The sequence below is a fragment of the Gymnodraco acuticeps genome, unplaced genomic scaffold (assembly GCF_902827175.1).
Source record: "Gymnodraco acuticeps unplaced genomic scaffold, fGymAcu1.1, whole genome shotgun sequence".
Lineage (NCBI taxonomy): Eukaryota > Metazoa > Chordata > Actinopteri > Perciformes > Bathydraconidae > Gymnodraco > Gymnodraco acuticeps.
The window spans coordinates 8,131,298-8,154,300 of NW_022992351.1; the positions used below are offsets into that span (position 1 = coordinate 8,131,298).

The following is a 23,003-nucleotide window of genomic DNA, read 5'->3' on the forward strand; positions in this document are numbered from 1 at the left end:
AGTTATATAATTTTTATTTGGCTTATAGTCTATATATAAGAAACTTCAAAATGTTTAAGGAAGACAATATGGAGAAAATTGGCACATCTGCTACCCCAAGAACATATCCACATCTTGCAGTCATATATGGCGAGACCCATAAATTGCATTTGGACTTCTGGTGAAAGAACCAGCCAACACGCCACTGCTATTATTTCAACTCAGTTGGTAATGTGTTCAGCCTCTAGGATACTTCCTACCAGCCAGCTCAAAGCAGATTTAGGATTTTCTAACTTTTTTACAAGTCTGAAGCCAAGATTAGAGCTAAGTTATTAGTTGAGTAAATATAATAAATGTTTTTAGTGTTCAGTTTTGTATTCTTTTAACTGGCTTTCTTTGGAGATTATCTTGGTTTTGATCAGTATGTGCCTTGACTTGATGGAGGAGGCGTGTGGCGCAGTGGATAGAGCGTTGGTGTTCGGATCAGGGGAGCACAGGTTCAAACCCCTCTGCAGTCAGCATGTCGTTGTGTCCCTGGGCAAGACACTTCACCCCAAATTGGTCCTGTGGGGATTGCCCACAGTATTGAATATGTAAGTTACTTTGGATAAAAGCGTCTAACAAGTTAAATTGAATGTAACATGTAATGATTTAGATTGTTAGACTCATTCATCTATCGCTTTCAAGCACACATGTGAATACTGAAATATGCACGATGACCATGTACACGTACACACACACATGCACACAGAGACAGAGCCGTCGAGGCTGTTGGCACAGTGTTTTATGAATAATGGAGCTATTGAGGCGTGGAGACAGGAGAGCTCTCATAAGCTCACGGCTCCCAGGCCACAACACAACAGGACCGAGCTGAACAGGAACATAAACTCCCACATACCCTGCAGTATGTTAACACACACCCCCCCCACATACACATGTGAATGGACAAAAGCGGACATACAAGCTTCGAACAGCACCATACCTATCATCTGCAAGAACTCTCTAAATCAGAATTGCACTAAAAGGCGTTGTGAGGTCTGAATTGTCCTGGGTTACTTTTATAGTTCTAAACTGCTAAATAAGTTGGCTAAGTTGTGATTATTAGTGTGAAATCCATTAACAAATGTGTGTGTGTGTGTGTGTGTGTGTGTGTGTGTGTGTGTGTGTGTGTGTGTGTGTGTGTGTGTGTGTGTGTGTGTGTGTATGTGTGAAGCAGAATAAAATGCCTTAAGGTTGTCCATGTGTGTGTCCAACATTCTGTTCTGGGCTGCAAAGACACTGCAGTATTTCAAGGAGTAGAACGTCAGCGCACTTGTCAGTCACACACACACACACACACACACACACACACACACACACACACACACACACACACACACACACACACACACACACACACACACACACACACACTGCCCCCTGTCACAGTCCCTGGGAGTGACAGGGGGCAGAAGTGAATCCCCTGTCGGCTGCTATTAAAGGAATGGCCGGTCCCATTGTTCCTCTGAGTCTCCCCGAGCTGTGTGTGCGTCTCAGCGTGTGTTTCTATGTCTTCCATCATGATTTGAGGAGAGTTTTATTGTTCCTTATTGTACATCCTCGTCCCATCCCAGAGCCCTGAGCGAGCACACACGCACATTTATTGGCAAATGTGCTTATATACTCATCTAGTAACTCAGCACTTACCCCTGCAAACACACACACTCACGAATACACAAACTCCTTGCATGCTCCATAATGCATCTTAATAAAAAAAGCCATTGGGCCCGCTGACACTTGCATTCAGTGCAGCTTCAATAGACATGGAGGAGCGGCTTTCCAAGAGGGAGTGGATTAAAAATAAAGAGAAAGACAGAGAGAGATTCTTAAGAGGGGGTGGAGGTGGGGGAGGCAAGCCATCCTGTCAAAAACCAGCCTAAATAGACACAAGAAGACAAAGCAGCGCGCCTCTAGGGTGAGACGTGCTTTTGAAAGGGAGGTTAGAGTGCAATCCTACAGTAGAGCACTATAATGAATGAATGGATATCAGCAGTTTAACCTGTAGCCCTCCACTACCACAGGTTAGAGAGGAGGAGATGGGAGAGACACAGAGGTTCTGATAGAAAGGGACAAACAGAAAGGAGATGAGAAAACCATGATTGACTATAAAAGAGAGAGACAGATAGAAATGATGCATGATTGGAGGGGGAGGAGGACATATGAAGGGCACTGGGGAGGAAAAGGAGGAAAGGTAAATTGAGATAGAGAGAGAAAAAGACAAGTAGGAGGATTAGGGTTCATGGGGGGAGGTGAGACAGTACAGAAGAGAAGAAGGGAAGACAAAGGTGAGAAAAAGATGGAGAGAAAAGTGGGAAGAAGTTGGGAGACAAAGTATGTATGGAGTAGTAAAAGGAGAGTGAAGGAAAGAGGAAAGGAGGAGAGCAAGAGGTTGAGACAGTAAGGAGAAAGGAAAGCCCTGTCCCACGGAAAAAGAGAATATGGAGGAGGGAGGGAGGGAGGAGAAAATAAGCGAGGCGAGAGTTGATGGAGAGAAAGGAGCCAATTGTTTCGCCTGCAGGGAGAAAATAGTTTCCCTGGCCTGTGACCAACAAGTCTAAGCCTCCCTGCGATGGAGAAATTAAAGCAAGGATTGATGGATGGAGGGAAGAAGAGGAAGAATGAGGTGGAGCGGGTGAGGAGGAGGGAGGGTTCGCAGCTTAACGGAGCAAAATGACTGAGACAGCAGGTTACTGGTGGCTTTTTGCACCAGCGAGTGTGATATGGGGGAGAGAGGGAGGGAGATTAAGCACAGTTTTGAGAAATGCAGGAATACAAAATCCAATTCACCTCAGGAAAAGTAATTGGCCCTTATGATCTGATACCTCTTTATCTTTTACGTTATGGGTGAAACTATGAGACAAAGAAAAAACCTAAAAAGTACAACCCATGTGAAAAGGTGAAGACAGGTGACGTAGTATAAACAAAAACCGGACTTCACCCAGAAGAATGCTGTGCGTGTTCTATGTAAACTAAACTAAACATCTTATTATTACGTACGTATTCTAAGTTCTCACCACAGCATTCGTTTCGATGCCAAACTATGGGATGCGCCTCTGTGCGTAAACCTCGGAAGCATCAATCTAAATAGTCCAATCCTGATAGGCTGGTGATCATGGCGGCCGCATCAGAGAATCCACCTACCCATAAGCTTGTGCTACAAGCACCATTCGAAGACCTGTTCTTGCTTCGGACCTCAACTCTTCATGAAAGTAAGCTGGCTAGCTTAACTGTCCATAGACTGGAACTATTTTAAGCTAACATTCCGTTGGCGGGTGTTAGATAGCTTGATAGATAGCTATTAGATAGCTTTGACTTCACCATAGACTGGCGGGTTAATCATTTTGTTTATTAGCATACCAGCAAATGACGTTCGCCTCCCTATTGGTCCTCCAGCTAACCAGGATGGATTGGACGCTATATGAGGAGATAGGGGCTCCTGGATTCGACTCTGCATCTGCAGAAGGTTTAAACATATCCTATAATGGTCTTAATGCCTGGTTTTAATTCTGGTTGCTTTATAACAAAAAGTTAAACTATGAAAATGTCAAAGAACTGTTTTATTTCAATGCTGACACAACACATCTGAAATACATTGGAATTGCATGCACAGGTTTCACGCTACCAACTGTTTTCATTCTGGCATTTTACTGCCTCTATCATAAAAATTGCTCATAATATAAAGCATATCAGAACACAGAGGCGTATTGGTGTGTGCGTGCATTCTTTATACTCATCACAATGTCAAGACTAACCCTAGCCCATCTGCAGACCATTTTTATTGGAACCACCAGGGTTAGCCGTTTATCTTACTGTTAGGAATTGGTTTTAAGAGTTGAGGTTGGAAATAATAACTACAAAAGGGTGGTTGTTCAGCATCTAATTGTGATGGTTTGGGAAAAGCATTCAGGGACTGAAGTGTCTTCACAAGTACTGTAGCACAAGAGCACCAAGCATGTACAAAGTTGGATCCATAACTCACAATATTCCCACTTTGGCTGAGGAAGAAAATTCCTCTGCAGTGGTACCATTTCAAGCTTTGTGGTGTTTTGATTCAGCTCAGATTAAAATGTGCTCATCTTGCGGGTGTGATTGCTTCATTCCCAGAAAAACATACACAAAAGCACAAAGCCTTAAATCTACAGAGAGATGCAAGAGAGGAAAAGCAGGTGATGCATAGCTGCATGTCAACATGCTGCAGACTTTCACAGACAATCCCTAGAGGGAGCAGATGCGAAGTGCAGCGAGCATGCAAAAAGGAGGACTATCAAAATGACTGCAGCTACGGCCTTTTGGTTTTGCAGAACTGACAATTGTCTCATTTCCCTTGAAAAGCGCAGGATTATACTGTTGTGAGTGTTTTTAAGTGGTCCATAAATGTTATTCATTTTGGAAGTCAGGGCTAAGAGTGAAGGTGAAAGGGAGGTTAAGAGAAGGCTTAACAATGATTTGCAGGCACACAAAAAGTAAAAAGCTCATTACAGAAACACTTCAGAAACAGTGTGATGTGTATTGTGGCTTAGACGTACAGTATTGTTTCAGTGGAGGGCCTTGGGACAAAACTGGCTCCAGGTTAAATGGCAGTTTCACACACACACACACACAAGTGAAACAGCTACAAGCCAAAAGTGACTACGAGTCTTTATGGGATTTAAGCTGAAATAACAAAGTGAGAAAGCGAGGCAATCCGGGGCTAGAGGCTTAGTTGTTCTGAAAGAAAAGGAGTGAATGAAGGAGCCGGGGAGGCTACGGCACTCTGCTGGTCGCTGGTACCGAGCCATCTGGCCCAACATCATTAATGGAAAGTTTCCCAGCCTGTGAACCCGTGGCTAGTGTTTGTTCAGTTTGGCTAAATTGTTCTTACTCGTCAAAGTGTGAATGGGAAAAAGCGAAGTCAACTAAACCTGATTGACTGATGTCCAAAATGCAACCCTGTGCACCAGCCACATCTCACCTGCTTATTCCTGATTATTGATATAATAAAAGGAATATTTATTTAAAAAATGTCTTTGGAGAACTACTATCCTTCCTCACAGGATTAAACCTGTCATCTGTTATAACAAGTTCTGAACAAATGAAGACATTATTAAGTAGACGCTAAGGCGAAGGCAGCCTGCTGGTAGCTGGTAGCTGTCTATTTGGCCGAGGAGCAGCAGTAAGTCAGGACCTTACAGAGCTGCCTCTGGTCTGCTGACTGGAGCTGCTCCAAACAGCTCTCCTAGGGAGGACAACTCACTCTACTCTCTATGAAACGGAGCCGATTTATGAAGAAGCCCATATGTGATCATTGTGATTTGTTAAAAGATACTTGACTTTCTAAAAAGGCTCAGGCACTGCTGCACAAGATCAAGTCACAAGCATAGGAGGCTGAGCAAAACATGAACAAGATGGTTTTTTAATCAAGATTTCCTCTTTGGAACAGAAGTTATTTTATATGTAATGTTTTAAGGTACATATTGACAAAATTGTGTAATTTAAAGTTGATCCCCAAAACCCCAAATTATTTCTTGTGCCACATCATCATCTTAAATATAACTTGTTAGGGATTTAAGCAGTGACCACAGTCAAAATGAACTCACCTGTCCATCCGTTTCCAGGGGAACTAAATTCCACAGGAGTTCAGAACATTCCAAGTTGGGATCAGCGTCCACCTGAGCCCAACATGCCTCCGACAGCACTGACCATCTCCATAGTTACTGAACAGCTTTTTCCTGTTTTACCTCTCATAGCCTTTCTGTTGCAATACAAATAAAACTCACATGTCCCTATGAGCCTCTTAATTATTCACTCACAATACAGAGTGCATTTCATTCACACCTAAATGCATTCACTGAGTTCTTGTTATGCTTGCAAAGCACCCATTCTGAGGCTTGAGTTTAAATTCAATGAGAATGCACAGGAAAGAGGAGCTGAATCTCAAAAGTTGAATCCAAAAAGTTTAAAGCAGATAGAATTTCTAGAAATAATCCAAAATGTGCTTTAAATGATTTTCAGAAAGCAGTGGAAAAAAACCTTCAGTAATTCCAGTGATGGGAATGATGGGAATGGTGCCTGGAGGGCAGAAAGAGAGCTGCGGCAAAGTCCCACTTTGGTGCAAATAGTCCAGGGAGTCTTAAAAAGAGTCCAAAAAGCAGCCGGTGTGTGAGTTAAAAAGCGGCGCAGTGAGATCTGAGTATTCCCCTGTCTGCAGTCAGCTCCACTGATGAACGGCTGCACTCCGGCTCCACTTAGAAAAACACACAACCCCTATGCACACACATAAAACTCTTCTTAACACACACACGCGAGGAGTTCACACACACACATTCAAAGAGTTTTCACAGGAACTGAGCGGAGTAGAAGTGCTCAGAGGGAGAGCAGGCAGGAATAATGGACTTAATTCAAGAGGGAAGAGAGCAAGAGAGGGAGGGAGGGGTTGCACAGAGGAGGTGAGAGGAGGGGAGTGGAAAGGGGCAGGCACATGCTGTGTTCTCAATGTGTGTGTGCCACTGTATTCATTTGCATTGATACCTGTATGAAACTTTTTTTCTGTTACTCTTCATCAGCATGATCAGTGACTTTTATTAACGTTGATTGAGACTAGAAAACCTTAAAACAGCGCTCTACAGACTTGTGACTTGGACTCGGGTTAGGACCTGTATTTACTGTTTCTTTTAGGTCCGTCCCTGTTCAAAATTGACAATTGTGAGAGAACGTTGTGTCGATCCAAAAAACTCATCTTACAGTAGATCTCACTTTGAGAAACTGAGAGACAGACTTTAGACAGGCTTCTATTCACATTTTCAATCTTGCCAAACAAAAACTTGTGAAATTGTTCTCATGCTTGCCTGAGGAGAAAACAATAAAATGTTAAAATGAACTTAAACCATTTCTTTTTCAGAAATGGTTTAATGGCACTGGACTAGAAAATATTTGCCACCAAATGACAGATTTGGTATTAAGTAAATCTGACATCCCCCAGATGCACAGTCTGATAAAGATTGCAAACACATTTTATTGGACATATATTGCACATCGTGACATGGGATGAACTTCTGTGGATCACTGTGGTTGCAGTGGGTAGCCTCAAATCACAAAAATCAAGCCAAACACTTGGATGTAACTGATCTGAGACGTGACTTGAATCAAGGCTTGACTTGGATCTTGCTCTGACTCATGACTTTACTCAGAAGACTTAAAAACAGGATTGCAGTATATTGATGTATTTTGATAAGACAGCCGTTTGGATAAAGATCACTGCAAACACAAGCAGAGAGAGAGAGAAAGATTTCTAGACACAGGAAAAAGACTGAATGCTGGTGTGGACAGCATATAGGCTGATAAGCTACTGAAAATACAGTAAGAGGGTAATTGGCAGACATTTATAACATCTGAGGGATGACATCATCCTCTGCAAGTTGAAGAATGGGTAACCTATTCATGACAGCAAGCCTTTGAACACACCAATGTATGAAAAGCACAGAAAGTAAGGAAAAAGTTACAGTTTTATAAAGTTTAAAAAGTGTAAAAGTGATATAGTGTCCCTTCTCAAGTAGAATTCCAGAGTTGATCCATTAAAGTGCCAGAAAGATCAGAATCAGATCAGATCAGAATACCTTTATTAGTCCCACAGAGGGGAAATATATGTTGTTACAGCAGAAAAAGAGCCACAGACAGCTTAATGTTACATTATGTTATGTTACATGCATTAAAAAGTATTAAAGTCAAAACAAAAAAGTTATAATATAATACAAATTAAAAGTTACACAATTTACAAAATACACATCCTGTAACAGTTCTTAGGATTTAGCAGCCAGGTATATATTGCACAGTTATTAACGGCATATATATATATATTGCACATATAGCACATATTGCACATATTTGGTTGGTAATTAACAGCAAGGGGTGTTAGTCTGTGTTGTTGTGTGTGTTGATAAAGTTGAGCTTAACTTTGTACCTCTTAGAATGGTTGCTAAAGGGATATTTTCAGGCAAAAGTCTTTGCTTTCTGATTTAAAAAATAACACGTGGAACGGTTAGCCTAAAAAAACTACAATGTATTCCTTTGATGAAAAGTTTTCATGATGGAAAAATTTATCAAAGCATCCATTCAACTTGTTAAACAACTCGTGCGGCATAATGCTCTATCTTCTGGTGTGCTTGGCACTTTTCTGAGAATAATAAGTAGAACTTTAACAGATTCTACTGAGGTAGATAAAATGATCTTTGTCCTTGCCCTACTGTAGCCAAACCTTACACCTAAGCTGCATTCACATGACAAGCGGTAAAGTGGCTCTGCGCTGATGTTACCATTGTGTTTCTATGGAGAGTGTTGCCGCTCGACTAAGTGGAAGTGTGACGTTCGAAATTATTTAAACTTTGATCCCATTTACCACCGACCTTTCGACACACAACCATCAGATGACAGCTGTAATCAGGGTTTCCGCTAGGATTTTTTCTTGCCGGTCAAGTGTCCGGAAATGTAATTAATTTTACCGGACACAATTTAAACTTACCGGTCATGTTTCGATAATAAGAATAAGAATTGTGTAGCAGAGTTTCCGTTCGCAGGTAATTACCGGACTATGACCGGATATGCTGATGTTTAAAACTCAGTTAATGGGGCTCGTTTTTATATTGCTTCAGTTTATAATCGTAACAGATCGAAAAGTTCAGATTCATTTTTCAATAAATGATACCACAAACAACATAATTATTACAATCAAACAAACTACTTATAGTAGATGAAGTAAATTATTCAAAAGTTTACATTAACTTTGGATAATAACACGGGAGAAATCGGAGCCTCTCTTTTTCCTCTCTCCCTCCCTCTCTCTCCTGACAGCCCGTCAGGAGAGGCTTCTCAATACTCTAATTTCCCCTCCTCGACTCCTCGACTCCTCGACTCCTCGACTCCTCGACTCCTCGACTCCTCGACTCCTCGACTCCTCGACTCCTCGACTCCTCGACTCCTCGACTCCTCCGGTAGTGACCCGGAAATGGATTTCATCTGTCCATCAGACAGAGTGCTGCTGTGCCTCCTGTCATCGTTAATGCTCAGAGGAGAGGAGTTCTCATCTCTCTAACCGCCTGCTGCTTCCCCTCCTCTCTCCTCGGTTCCCCTCCTCGAGTCCTCCGCTCGCATCTCCTGTGGGCGGGACTAAGTCTCGAGGATAGGAGTCGAGGAGGGGAAATTAGAGTATTGAGAAGCCTCTAGTATCTCATGCAACTCGCTAAACAGCGGGCGGGGCTTCAGGTGATCATGCAGAGCTGCATGTCTCAGTCAGACTCAGCAGCAGCTGATCTGATCTCTCTGTCGCGTCCGGTTACGCAGTGTCCACACGGCGGCGTGCGTTGAAGCTTGCCTGTGAGCTTGTCTGAAACTCTACCATCAACCAATCACATGAATCTCACGCCCCGGACACACAAGCACGCGGTTGATTGGCTAGAACTTGTACTGGCATATGATTTGATTGGCTGACGCTTCCGTCGAAGCTTCAAAAGTTGATCATTGCGCAACTTTTGAAGCGAGCAACGCGAGCAAAGCGAAGTGAATGGGCAGAACCGTTGAAGCTTTAACGCACGCCGCCGTGTGGACGGGCCGTTACGGAGCGTCCACACTACAGCTTCAAAAAAAGCTTGGAGCTGGGCGTGTCTGAAGCTTGGGGATTTTATTCAAGCAACGCAACCAACAACCAATCACATGAATCTCCTGCCCCCGACATCCAAAGCAAAAACCCCCGGGGATTTTATGGGAGCAATATATATATAAACTCCCCAAACAGGCGAAAACCTACCAGTTTCACCCACTGTCTCTGCCACCTCCCTCCATGCCTGGTTCCTCCGGTTTGTATCCCGGTAGGTGAAGAGGGTCTGGTCATACAAAACCGGGTGATTTGCTACGGCGATAATTAGTTTCTCCTCCATCTTTTTTTGAAATATAGAAATGAACGGCGGGATATCTCTCCCAGCTTAGACGCGGTTTGATTGGCTGGCGCTGGCTACGCGTCAGAAGTTGATTGTTCAACTTCTGACGCCGGAGACGGCGGAGACGGACCGCGATGCTACCCACAATTCAGTTCGGCGAAAAAGCGAGGCAACGTGACGTCACCCCATTCAAAGTGAATGGGCAGATTGAAGCTGTCGACGCTGTAGTGTGGACGGGCCGTTATACTTCACTCACGTTTATGTCCATATCGATCAGATCCAGCTCTCCTGATCTGCCTTTATAGAGAGCACCGATCAAACTATTAAGAGTGAATATCGGCCGATAATGACCGGCGGCCAATCGATCGGAGCTACCCTAATTATTACCGGACATTTTGACCGGCAGGTTTTTAATTTAAGGGTTTTTAATAAATGTCACCAGCTAAAAACCGGTAATTACCGGCTAATGGAAACCCTGAGCTGTATGTAGCGCCGCAAGCTAGCCGAGCTAACTGGCTGTTTTTCACCGAAAGGCCCTGTGCCCAACCTCGCAGTGAGTAAAAAGCAAATTGCAGAACATGAGAATGTTTACATTTTAAGCCCCGCTCTTATAGGGGAGAGAGCATTATATACATTACTCACATTTTAGCTAGCTTACTAACTTATGCTACATCATGTTACCTATTTCGAAGTTAACGTAAAAGAGTATATGGAAGACAGAAACTTTTATTTCTAACACATCTTATGATAACATTAATTACCGTTAGCCAAAAAAGATTAAAGCTAACATTCCTCTCTTTATATTATCTCTCTTACTGTTGGTGTTATGTATTTGGATATATTTGACATTTAGCATGCCAATATGAGAAATCCAACCAAACAGAAACACACAGCCAGCGCCTGAGATTTTAGAGGTGCGATTGTTGTACAGTGCTTCACTCGCGTCACAATCACGCTTATAATGTTGTTTGTGTTTGTCCATCTCTTCCCCACTTGCCCAACTCCTTTAGTCGTCATTCCAATGGCAGGTGCGCCGCTGTTCCTGGCAACACACACACACACACACACACACACACACACACACACACACACACACACACACACGCACAAACACACTCTTACCAGGGTAGGGTCCACATACAAAGAGGTCAAGGGTCTCACTTTAGGGGGTTTACTGCAGAATGCATGTGTGTGTGTGTGTGTAGTATGTTTTCAGCCCACTGCCCGCCCCCTGCTGACCTGTCTGTCATAAACCAGTCTGATGTCTCTACAGACTGCAGAGTGAGCACTGTGATCCTGACAAAGGCTTTTGTCTCAGCTAAAGCCTCTGTGCTTTTGAAATAGATGAGGGCTCAGTTTCCTAATAGCGTCTTAGTGAATTTTTATTTGTATTACAAGCCAATGAACCAAAATGATCTTTAGACCACAATCATGCTGGCGTCTCCCACGTTGGAGTCTCCCCCTGTGGTCCTTTTCAATTAAAGTATTCTCGACAAAAGATAAAGGTTGAAATCTGATATTTATATTTTTATATATTAGGGTAACTTCACGTTGTAGCCTACAGCAGGCCTATATTATAATGAGTTAGTAATTAATTATGTTGGGCAGGTCAAGAGTATTTGGTTGTGATAGAAATTACTATATCTTTCTTAGTGTCCTACAGTGTTCTGGTAAAAAAAAAAGAGGGGTATGTCAGGCTGTAACTCTCTTGGTGTAAGCTAGAGAAAAAATATATAATTGTTATATTATATTCACAGTGTCGACTACATTTAGATGTATATGCTATACCCCTATTGTTAAAACCAAACCATTGGGTTGGGTTTATTCCAATGATCAGAGTTCAATGTTTTCATGAAGTCATTCTTTTTTGTCATGTGATTAACATGCAGGAATGCTCACATGCCAAAACTAATTTCTGTACTTATGACTTACAGTATTTCAACTGTAGTATTTATGTGAGTTCTTCAAGAAACATGTGATAAGGTCATTGAGTGTATTTTGAGTAAATGTAGATGTCACGTCTTGAACTGGTACATGATGTAAATAAAACCAAAGCATGTTGGTCTCATAAGATGATTAACTTAACCACATGTTATATAATGCTTAATATGTATAATGTACAACAATGTCACACACCACCACCACCGAAACACAACTTCAGGATCATGCTGGATTACAACAGTCCTGCAAAAAAACACTTGAAATGTTCATTATATATATTTTTTTGATACACTTTATTAATCCTTCGTGGGGAAATTGTTTCCCTGCATTTGACCCATCCTAGTGTTAGGAGGGTTAGGAAGAGTGGGCTGCCATTTTGAACAGCGCCCGGGGAGCAGTGTAGGGAACGGTGCCTTGCTCAGGGACACCTCGGTAGCACTTGGTCTTGCCGGGACTTGAACTGGTGACCTTCCAGTTGCCAAGCCAAGTCCCTATCAACTTCGCCACCACCACAGCGATATAAACATGCTTCTATAGTGCATGAATGTTCAAGACGATATGCAACGTTTTTTTCCAGGAGAACTGTTATTATCTACTCAGCAGCTACACTAACCTGAGCGTAGCTGCACAACGGCAGCTGCCAACAATCTAAATTCCCTTCTACTTCTGGTACAAATTAGAAATATTCGGTCAGACTGGAATCTTTTTTCCAATCCAGAGTAGGTTTATCATGTATTTACAATTAGGTGTTCCAACTGCTAGGGCTTATTATACTAATATTAATGTAGCAATTAATCATATCTGAAGGCAACCTTGAACAAAACACCCAGAATAAAAGGAAAATACAAGTGTTACAGTGTTAGGAGGCCATGCTTCATTAAAGTTAATGATACCATATTGACTTTGAAAACTGGACCTATTAACAGTGCTGGAAACAGAGTGTTATTGTTGGAAGGGAATCTATGAGGTAAATATTGGCTTCGAATAGTAACTTCAACATCTCAAGATGTGTTCTGGTGCAGAAGTTGAGTTTTCCAGCCTCAAGCTTGTGTCCCTATTGTAATGCGTAGGAGTGCACATAACTGTTACTGTGTTCAATTTTAGTTGCTACCTCTTTCTGTATCGGAGACAGCAAATGTGTGGCTGTCATTGGATGAACGATGAGTAGGCTGGGCTACAGAGTATTTGCCATTGTGTCATCCCATGTTCTACCCTCATACAGTCAAGTAACCATAATTTTGGGATAGGCACTGGAACATGGCTTTTGACAATGTCAATTGATTTTGAATGGTCATCATTTGCAGCAGAAGCCTCAGGGCTTACTGTAATGGAGTAGAAAAAGCCGTATGCATAGTTTTTTGGCACAGAAGCTTTGTGGGTCGCTAATGTGGTGAAAAGTTCAAATGGATAATGTTTTAACATATGTGAAACGGTTACATTTAGGTTAAACTGTTCATTTCAAACTGGACACAAGCACGGATCATCTTGAAGAAATTCCTGTGTTTGTTTGACTCATAGACCAAAGCAGACTTCTTCAGTTGTAATACTACATCCTTTCCTCTAAACGTGTACAGTATATGAATCAGGATGTTGTTGAGAAACCCTTTAAGGAGGCAGCATATTATACATCCATGGGCAACATACACCACTTTTTCGGTGTTCAATGCAGCTAATAAGTGATGTCCCTCCTTCAGGGCCAAACTTTCTCTGTTAAAACCTCCATGCTTCCAATTTAAAATTCATGATAAACTTAGTTAGACCTAGTAGAGATGAATAGCTGACATAAATCCACAGATGCAAACTACATTGTTGCTACACCTCAACGAGGAATCCCAGAGAACAGATGCAATGCCGGGCAGATTCTTCATAACCAAGGGAGGAACAAAAGATTCAAACAGCATGTAGTTACAGCGCGCCAACAATAGCAGTTAAACAAGTGTGACGTTCCAGTGAAGTAACACCTGCCAACATTACAAGTGTTGCATTATAAACATTTGCTCAACAGATGCGGAAATATCCAGGCCTAGATGCCATGTCTATAAGATTAGCGGCATGAAATTCCATTGAGACAACCAAGAACTTTTCTCTGTCCCTATGTGATATCAGAGCTCTGTGGGTGTTACACACTGACCCAACATAAAACAAACACCATTTTAAGTGGATCATTAGCATCATTGCAACAATGGAGCTAACTCTACCAGCTGTAACCACATGCTAATCTAAATGCACTTTCGTCTATACATAGCTCCAAGAGAAGGGGATCAGGAGCTGAGTTTAGATGGGGAGAACAAAAAACATGTTGTGTTCTTTCGGGGCTCTATGGTGAAGTAGCAGCAACAATTCAGGTAGTTCTCATTCACTTTTCATACTTATTCCTTAAAAAGCAATGCACTAAATATCCTATGTAATCGTGATTCATGACATTTAGATGCCATAAAGAGCAAAACACTTTGCAAAATGAGGAGGCTGGTGTGGATGGACAGATCAAACAAGAACAGGACTTTCAACTTAAAGACCATTATTTACTATGTCTCCTGTGAAACCTAAAGTAAGTGTTTACTAGTTTTATGTACTTCTGTTACATAAATTCTATTTAACTGTATCATACGTAAATTACTTACCAAAAGTACTTATTTGAACCCAAACAACAAACTTCTTCTAGACCTAACCAAGAAGTTTTGTTGCCAAAATAGGTTCTGCACTAACATATATTAGGATCCGTTGGATCAAGTTGAACATTGAAATGCTGCTTTGGTTACAGGACAGAAATCAAACAAAAATGTAAAGTGGAAAAAGAAAGAGGAAGAGCAGACACAAACAAAGAAATACATAAAGGAAAATTGAACAAAAGACATCAATAAAGAGGGAAAAAAGGAGACATTGAAACATCAACGAGTCCTTTAGTCTTGTCAAGTCTCTATGTTCAAGCTTAGCTAACTAGCAATCCATATCCAGCTGTACTATATGTGTCCTGACGGCTCGTCTATGACACGGTGCCCTGACACCACAGGGATTAGAGGGGCCCCAGTGGAGAGTGGCAGGAACCAGAAAGAGAGAGAGGGTGTTACAGTTTGAGAGAGAGAGAGCTTGGGAACCCTGGAGGCACAGGAACCTGTAATCCTCCCTGTTTCACTTTGATGTGATCACACCCAACTGAAAGGATGGAGATGAAGGGGAGGGGGGGGGTGGTCAGGAGGGCAGCATGTGTGGGTGGGTCGGGGGGACTGACTGCGGTGCCATGGGGCTCAAAGTTGGGACACACACTCTCACAGGCACGCCACACCATCTGGCTCTGAGGGTCAGCGGGTATGAGACCACCTTCAAGCATAAGCTTCAGTGACACATTTCACACACATACACAGGTTCTGAAGGTCACCAAGTGGATTACAGCACCTTGCATTACCTCGGCTTTGTTTCTTTCACACACACACACACACACACACACACACACACACACACACACACACACACACACACACACACACACACACACACACTTGCAATAAACCAGTGTTTCTCAGTGGAATGCACATTGCTCCACTAGTTCCCACCACCATTATATCTAGCTGACTGATCAGCAGATAATGAAGGCCTGTATGATGTAAGCAAAACATTTGAAGTTACTAAAGTAGGCCTTAATTAAACTCCCGTCACATATTTATTTAGAGAAAAGTACACTGACAAGACTAAATCAATCTCTTTTCGTTATTATTATTATTATTATTTTTAATCAAATATGGACTATATGTGATAAGGAATATGAGAGTAAGAGTATAAAAGCAGATGCTGGGTTCGAGCCAGAAGCTGAGTGAGGGCCCTGTAATTCTGAGCTACACTTTAATCAAACCTGAGCTGTAACACTGCTGCTATTTCTGAGAAAAACTTAGGACAGATCACAGTGAGGATGGATGAAAGACAAAAAACTGGGAAATCACCTACTAAAAGACAGAAGCTTCAAACTTCAGCCCGCACACAGACAGCACACTCAAATCTAAAGATTTTAGAGGCCCACACAGGCATCAGTTCCTGCATGCCACTAAATTAGCCATGTTCTTCTTTTTGTTTCATACAACAGGTTTAAACGTATTCCCTTAACACTTTAAAATTATGTTTCACACGTAGAATCACCTAAAAGCTTTTAAAATATAGAGCATATCAAGCTTCTCAAAAATAACCATGACACTTTGATTCTTACTTGTACATATTTAACATATATATGTGGTTACTAAGCTACTTGCTCTGCTTTAAATGCTAGTTTTATCAATCAAATATATTTAAAAAAATATAAATTACATGTATAACCTTTCTGTGAAGCCTATTCCTCTATTTAGAACATGACATGTATTTCTGTTAATATATGCCAGGAGGAATGTTCCTCTCCCTCATTTTTTAATATGCGTGTGAACTTGTGATGTTTGAGAAATTCTTGCTTACTTGTGCCTAGTGATGTTATGTATTGCGCCGAGGCTTCGGAGCGTGTGTCGAGTAATCCCCGAAGCTTTTTGTGAAGCATGTATCGAGGCTTGTATCGTTTTGGGCCAGTGACGTCATCGATGACAAACGAAGCCTCGCTGCCTGTCGATACCACGTGACTGCTTCACGATGCCATTCAGATCGGTTGAACCGTTGAACCACAACGCTCATAACACCCATGGATGTATAACAAGAACCATATTACCCCTCCTGTACCCGGGCCCGAAGACACGATGGAATCAAAAGAGCTCAGACCCTCACTAGAGGTCGGAACATGTCATAAGTATAAATAGATACAAGCATAAATAAATGTAGGAATAAAAACATCAATAAAAACATGAATAAATACAGGAATACATATCTTGCAGTGTTTTCAGGGAGCTTCAGTGTGTGTGCTGTGGCTCAGCTGGAAAGCAGTTGACTCCTGACCGCAGGGTCCCTGGTTCAACGACTGAACAATACGTATTTGTTGTTGTTTATAAAAGCTACAGCTAAATGAGATAATGTAGTTAACAAATGTATTATTTGATATGTTGTAGCCTTTCTCAGGCTACAACATGGTTACGTTTATGAATATTATTAAGGAATACAAATCCTTCTTTGCAATGTTTACCAGCCTCCTTAGGCTTTTCAGTCACAATCATTCAACTGGAATAAATACAATATTGTTAACATGAAAATATGATTTAATGTTCGTTGTTTAGAGTTATTCTAAGGCTTTACTCATTGGGAACTCAACTCGGTATGATAGAGCACACTGTTGAGATGTCCTGTTTTACACACTTTGACCAACAGGGGGGTTTGTGTTCAAATGAAGCCCATGATGAAGCCTCGTGAGATGAACCCTTTTGCCAACCAATTGGCTGGAAAGCTTCAAAGCTTCATAAGGCTTCATCTCGCCATCACTACTTGTGCCTAAAGTCTTTTAGCTGAAACCGATTCTTTGTAAAGAGGGATTTTCCTGAACTACCTGCCCCTTTAAGAAGGAGTACCCTTCCCTTTTAAGATATGTTTGTTTTAATTTCCCTGCTGTAATGTCGGTCAGTTCTAAATAAAAGAAGGTTTACTTGTTATTGAGTTTACTATCAGCATGTGTGTGTTTTACCCCTTGAGAGGACACATGATTTTGTCAAAGTGCAATTGATTACCAATTAGCTCTGAATTATGGGAGATTGATGCCACCTGGGTCAAAGTGGGATTACTCCAGAGCTGCTCCCTGATTGGCTACAGGCAGCAGCTGACATGGTATAAAAAGGTTTTGAAGACAGCAAACTGGTTGGTATTTTCACTCTCCAGAAACATGGAGGAAGGCTGACTTGTTTACTGAACGTTTATTTTCCCTTCCCGGACAGATTAAACCTAAGAAATGGTTTATATTTCTAGTTTTTGTGTCTTTCTGATTACTTTTTCATTACAGTATTTGGAAAATCAACACCTGCAAGCTGGTCCATTGTTTCCACTGACATTTCCAACCTTCCTCAATTACAAAGCAGCATGCTGCTATGGCAGACAAAGTCATCCAAAGCTCATACTGTATGAGCAGCCAATTTGATGTTGACACTAGGATCATTTGAATTTGAAATGTGCTTACTGAGAGTAATGTTGTACTATATACAACAGGGAGAGTGTGGATTTAAGGATCTAAAACGAGTAATATAAACTGACAGATATTTTTATTCTTTGATTTTAAAGACAGTCTTAAAATCCAAACTGTCGTTAAAACGTTTGGATTTAAAAGTCATTTTTTGCTGAAAAGTAGGCAGATAAGGCATATGTAATGGAACACACACACACACTGCTGTGCTGCCTCATTAAGGCCTCTGACATGATAGCAGTGAGCAGACCCGAATAAATGATTCCTGATCCTGATGGGCACTGATCCAACCAGACAGGCTGCTCTCAGCACCATCGAGGATTAATAACACACACACGACACACACACACACGAGCACACACTTCCCAAGGAGCTGTTGAGACACTAGATTTAGTAGTTATATGTAAATCTGCGAGCGTACCCTCAGGGAAAATATAACACAAGCTCAGCAATGAGCAGATTTCATGAGAACATTAGTGTTTCTGACACACAGGTAATTATATTGCAACACAGACACACACACACACACACACACACACACACACACACACACACACACACACACACACACACAGCCTGTCTTACACTACCTGCTCCTGTGTAAGAACAGTGTGTTTGTGTTGTGTTTTGATTTGAAACATTTATTAGTACCTTCCCCAAGTGTTTTTTGTCTTTTTAAGTTTGTTGAGTACCGTTTTTGTGAGCCTGTTTGTCAGCAGGATCACTTAAAACCTCCTTAACAAATGTTCATAAACCTGGTGGACGGGTGAAGCATGGGTCGACCAATTACATTTTATAGCAGATCCAAATCAGTGGGCAGAACCCTTTATTTTTTTAATTATGGAACTAAACCTGTCTTGAAAAGTGTGACCATTGCTGAATGTGTAGATTTCGTGGGGGATATCATATTTTTTCCAAGCCCCAAAAGTGCAGATACGGTCCCCAAAAGTACGGATATGGTATTAGGATTTCGGAATAAAAATATATAACAGGTTGAATTTCACAGGAGGTGTTGAATGAATGAAGAAGAGGAGGCAAAAGAGCTAGTTTAATAAAGCTCTGTGCTATTGCCAAAGGAAAAAAGGCAAATCTATCATTCTACTGCTTCAGCTTCACACACGCTTGTCAAAGCTTTTCACATTATTGCAGTATCAGACAGTAAAACCCAGTTGGTAGCACATAAAGGTCACATAACTTCAGTTTCATCCTGTCAAACCAAGGGGTGAGATTTACTTCTGTTTTATAAGGGTAAAGATAACGTCGAGTTGAGCTGCATTTATTACATTATTTTGTAATTGTATTCAAACAGAATGTAATAATCAGGGCATTTTGCTAGTATGTAATATTTTACATTCTCCTTTTTTTTGGCATAAAGAAAAAAAAAAGGCTTGAAAATCAGACCTCTTTCAACTCCCAATACAACATCTTTAAATAAGAAGTGTTTTCAGTTTCAAAAGTGTCAAAACAAAAGCTTTGGAGATTTATCACACTGGTGAGAAGAAATTACTACCTATTTTGGCTTCTTTGAACACAACACGCTATCGGCACGTAAACATTCACAGACCATGTCAACCTTCACTTACAATCACTTTCCCAAAGTGAGGAATGCAAAAAATGCAACTGCCCACTTTGCTCTGCCAGACAAGCAGAGCAACACACACACACACACACACACACACACACACACACACACACACACACACACACACACACACACACACACACACACACACACATCCATCAAACACACATCCATCAAACAAACACACATACTGTGATCATAACTTCTACAGCAGATTACAGAAGTGGTTGAAGTACTTTGAGCTTTGCCATAATTGTGATTTCACTTTTAGATTTAGGTTGTCAAAACAGCCGCTCCCACACAAACACTTAACTCTCGCACACACAGACACACAGACACACACACACACACAGACACATGCACGATTTCAAACATGTGCACCTATCTCTCAGGTGCTCTGAGTGCCGTCTCTGTCTGGCGGGCAAGAAATCCCCACCCCAGCCTAGTAATTGAAGACAGTTAGAAATAAAAACGGGGGTGGGTGAGTGGAAAATAAGATGCTTATGGATATGATGCCGTTTCAGGACTGCTGCACATGGGGTTTCATCTCCTTATGTACAGCATCTACGTACAATACGTTTAAGAGCCTGTCAATTTAAAAGTTTAATTTCCCACTGAAGCCACCCATACATTTCTTATTACCTAACGTTGAGGCAAAAAACAGAATGATGATAAATAAGTGCTACAGGAAATCTCATAAACATACAACTTTAAAGGATTAAATGATGAGGAGAGGGCACGAGAGAACAGGATACAAAGAAAACGATGCTGTTGTCCTGAATGCTGCAGAGAGGCATCAATACGTCCATGACACAAGCACCTGTATTTCACTTCAACACTACATCTCAAAGCTACCTACAATGATAGGTGCGAAGGTGTCACCAATGCATTGACAATAACTTGATCCCTCACTTTGCTTCCCATTCGCAAACTCACAGTTATCTGTTTCGTGGACACAGACTTTACTTCTCGAACTTCCTTTGGCTTACATTTACTTTATTCCATTAGGTAATCCACTAATTGCAAGTTGACCATGCTAAGGTGGCAAAATACAGTTCGGTATACATCCTTTGAGCAGGATCACCAACAATAGATGTATTGACTCCACAAGACCAACATGTTATTATTAAATAAATGCACTGTTTTGTTAGAAAGTATGCTCCCATGACTACCTGATAAAGTAAGTTAAGTACATTTAACATGTTCATGTTCAATTGTGCTTCCTAGGAACAGATGCAATTTCACATCTGCTCATTTTATGTTGACCTGTACTGTCTGGGACAAATAACTACTTTTTACAGGAACATGGGATAACTTACTGCAAGATTGAAATGCTTATAAAGTTCAAAGAACTTGTACAAATTGGAGAACAAAGACGTTTTAACAGCAGCACTAAGCTCAATGGCAATGCAATCAAAGAACATTCAACCCTGAATACATTCCAGAAACAAAGCAGAGCAAACACACAGTAAATGACAAAGGTTGTGATTTTGGGTTGCCAGGGAAACATAGGAAATCACCTCTTATCATAGAGGTATAGCTGTTATTAACATTGCCCTGAAATGAAAAGGAACAAACACACTAAACATTTCTAAATCCATTGAAACTGGATTCTATGATTCTTAAGGAATTATGCAACAACTTTTCATCTGATGCCAACCTCAGCTAAAGATAGAACAATGCTTTCGACATGCACTCAAGATGTCCAGAAACATCTGGCAGACGGGAGAGATTATCAAGGCAATCTGGAACTTCTAAACCTTTGTTTTCTCCTGCTTATACAGAAGTCAAACATTGGCTGTGTTTTGACCTATAAATGCTGCTTTTTTTGGTTGCTGTGTTTATTTTAAGGCGGGCATTTATGGAAATGTTATGCTGTGCCTATTTGAAGAAAACCTGGTAGTTATTCTATTTATGGTGCTACATTTGGTTCAAATATACAAGTTAGTCCACAGATATAATGAAATAATTTCCAAACCACAGCCTCCCTCCACCCAGCCTCCCTAATTGAGGTTACAGGTAGTCGGCCAAGTAAAGGAAGATTAGAGTGTTCAAAGTAATAGGCTGTCCTGACCAAACACACTGTCATGTCCCTCTGTTTTGGCTCAGCTGTTCTTCTCCTTCCACCCCTACTTTCCTCCCGTCCTTCCACCCCTACTTTCCTTCCCTCCTTCCACTCCTCCCCTCTTTTTAGAGCCAACGTGTCAAGGGGAAAAAAACAAAGCTGTTTAAACTCTGCGAAGCATTTAAACCTGGACGTAAGAAGGAAGGGATAAAAGTACAGAGGGGAGGTTGAAGGAGACAAAAATAAGAGGAAAAAAGAGAAAGGGCCAGACTTTGTTTAAATGTGCAGCTGATGTCACTTTATTTTAAGATATAGAAAATAAAAGTTCTTTACCACACGTGCATCCAACATGCACCTTTGGGGATTGCCCAAATCTTAATTCATACACACAGTTTTGGAGTGTACTGGACAACCGTCTCTGGATAAGGAAAAGAAAGCTGCCCTATGGATCGGTATTTGGTGAGCTTCCATGAAATGGACATATGACATTTGTGGAAACCTATTACTTACTGAGTGCATCGTGCTTAAATGATAACAAAATCATTGTCTTACGGTCATTACAAATCTTTGAAAAAATATTTATTTCCTGCCTGTGTTAACAAACTGCCTTTGTCTTTATAACTATTAACTTTCACTAATTTCCTGTTTTCATATTAATGAGTATGACAAAGTGATCGGTTGTATGTTTCTGTTTTAATATGGAAAATTGGTCCAAGAATATTTCCTTTATTGCGTTTTTTGAGTGTTTGTGTATCCACTAGACTAAAAAAGCAAAGATTGCTAGAGTAACATAGAATATTTGTGCTGCTGGGTTGTTCATTGCTAATCAGGAGCCATAACTAATCAACAAGTACAGGACATCCAATCTTGACACACTCACTGTCCACAAGAAGATGGATCATGGTCATGTTCAATCCAGGGCACACACACAAACACACACTGTCTCTTTGCTTTGAGATCTTAAAGAACATTAATTCGACTTGTTCTTTTGACTTTAAGTTTTTTCCATAATTAGCTCCTTGCAGTATAAACATAAATAACTTGTGGGCTGTATTATCTTTACTGTCTATCTGAATGTGTACAATACTTTTTTTCATTTAACTACAGCAGTAAAAATGTTACCAAAAAGCATGAAATCTATATTTGAGCATGTCGGGTCAGAAGACTAAATGCCAAATTGGGAATTATCAAAGAGTGAGACGAGTGAAAAACTGAACTCTTCTTGTTCACAGTATTGAAAAATGATTAGAAAGTTCTAAAGAAACATGTCTTCCTAGAAGCAGTAACCCTATTTTTACAGAGTAATCCACAGGATATATTTGTAGAAAGAAGATTCAAAGATCCAATGAAAGCCCTTAAACAGTTGTTTCCCTTTAAATCTGATTCCCCTTTACTCCAGTTTCCCCCATAATTCCTGCAGTAATA

At 41.0% G+C, this 23,003-nt stretch overlaps 1 protein-coding gene across 2 annotated transcripts in view; it reads right to left on the bottom strand.

Moving 5' to 3' along the window:
* The window catches only part of sema3b (sema domain, immunoglobulin domain (Ig), short basic domain, secreted, (semaphorin) 3B), a 96,905-nt gene that overhangs the window by 28,923 nt on the left and 44,979 nt on the right, over positions 1–23,003 (bottom strand). The window contains exon 1 of one of the 2 annotated variants that reach the window (XM_034208988.1): positions 5,595–6,395. The exons of the other annotated variant lie outside the window; for it this stretch is intronic. The gene's annotated coding sequence lies outside the window, so the exon portion shown is untranslated. Of the gene's footprint in view, positions 1–5,594; positions 6,396–23,003 lie in introns of those variants that run through there. 2 annotated transcript variants of the gene reach the window in all.